The sequence below is a fragment of the Electrophorus electricus genome, chromosome 12 (genome assembly GCF_041902795.1).
Source record: "Electrophorus electricus isolate QZ-2024a chromosome 12, ASM4190279v1, whole genome shotgun sequence".
Taxonomy (NCBI): Eukaryota; Metazoa; Chordata; class Actinopteri; order Gymnotiformes; family Gymnotidae; genus Electrophorus; species Electrophorus electricus.
In genome coordinates this window covers 822501-824345 of record NC_137508.1, presented here as the reverse complement: position 1 = coordinate 824345, position 1845 = coordinate 822501, and the positions used below count along the sequence as shown (strand labels likewise).

At 44.4% G+C, this 1845-nt stretch overlaps 1 protein-coding gene across 1 annotated transcript in view; it reads right to left on the bottom strand.

The window, feature by feature from the left end:
• Positions 1-1498: 1498 nt before the first annotated feature.
• The window catches only part of LOC118242210 (tolloid-like protein 2), a 17253-nt gene continuing 16906 nt past the window's right edge, over positions 1499-1845 (bottom strand). Inside the window, exon 11 of the mRNA XM_035531582.2 lies at positions 1499-1845. This exon is cut by the window's right edge and continues 999 nt beyond it. The gene's annotated coding sequence lies outside the window, so the exon portion shown is untranslated.

Here is a 1845-nt window from a genome sequence, read left to right as displayed (position 1 = left end):
ATATATATATGAGATGACCCACCGATGATGCAATTACACATCTGCTCCACACCACACTGACCCACCTGGACAAAGGGAGGGGTAATTATGTTAAAATGCTGTTTGTCGACTACAGTTCAGCATTTAACACTATCATTCCCTCCCTACTCACTACTAAGTTGGAGGATCTAGGACTGCATACATCCCTGTGTGACTGGATCTCCAACTTCCTAACAGACAGACCACAATCAGTACGGGTGGGCAACTGTGTCTCATCCACCCTCACCCTCAGCACTGGAGCTCCTCAGGGTTGTGTCCTAAGCCCCCTGCTCTACTCACTGCACACCTACGACTGCACAGCCACTTCCAGCTCCAACATCATTGTCAAGTTTGCTGACGACACCGTTGTCATGGGCCTGATCTCGGACAACGATGAGAGGGCCTACCTGGAGGAGATTAAACACCTGGAAAACTGGTGCCAGGAAAATAATCTCCTCCTAAACGTCAGTAAGTCAAAGGAGCTGATCGTGGATTGCAGCAAGAAGCAGGAGTGGCACTACCAACCTGTGAGGATCAGTGGAACCACGGTGGAGAGAGTAGATAGTTTCAGATACCTTGATGTTCACATCTCGCAGGACCTGTCCTGGTCCCACCACAACAACTCCCTGGCAAAGAAGGTTCGGCGTCTTTACCACTTCAGACTGCCCTACAAGGTACTGCAGAACTTCTACACCTGCACTATCGAGCATCCTCACAGGGAACATCACAGTCTGGTTTGGGAACCAGATTCGGCCCTGAATCAGGGAAACTGATAAACTGTGGGGACCACCACCACCATATAACTGTAAATATGTAAATTTTTAAGCCGGAATTGTACATTGTGTACATACACATATATCCACATATCTATATATACATTGTACATTGTGCATATATACATATTATACAATGTACATACATTGTTATATATATTTTTTGTATATATATAGATATATTTCCTTATGCACCCATTTGTTTCCTCAGTTTGGACAGAGCACTCTCAACCATTTCACTGCGAGTTATACCGTGTATGACTATGTATGTGACAAATAAACCAAACTTGAAACTTGAAACTTGATATATACACACACACACACACACACACACACACACACACACACACACACACACACACACACACGCACACACACTATATACATATATATACTATAAACTATATATATATATACTACTGCTAAATACACTACAAATATATACACTACTGCTAAATACAATCTAAAAAACACTAATGCAATATTACTGAATCATTGTTTATCATGATGTCCTTAACAACACCAGCAGCACTAAACAACAGCTTCATATAAACACTTCTACAAACCCCTATGACTCTCTCTCTCTCTCTCCTCCCTCTCTCACTCTCTCTCACTCTCCCTCTCTTACTCTCCCACTCTCTCTCTGTCTCCCTCTGTCTCTCCTCCCTCTCTCACTCTCTCTCACTCTCCCTCTCTTACTCTCCCACTCTCTCTCTGTCTCCCTCTCTGTCTCTCCTCCCTCTCTCACTCTCCCTCTTTCTCTCTGTCTGTCCGATTCCTGTTTGCCATCAGTGTGTCCTGCATTGTCTACTTTTGGCGTGCACATATGCTCTCACCAAGCCATCCAGGTACACTGAGACAAAGTGGAGTGAACGGCGTCCAACGAACACAGTCAGCAGAGCGACAGATCTGCACCTACAGCTCCACAAACATCAGATCTCCATCTAACACGCATCAGATCTCCATCTAACTCTCCACAAACATCAGATCTCCATTTAACTCTCCACAAACATCAGATCTCCATCTAACGCTCCACAAAGATCAGATCTCCATC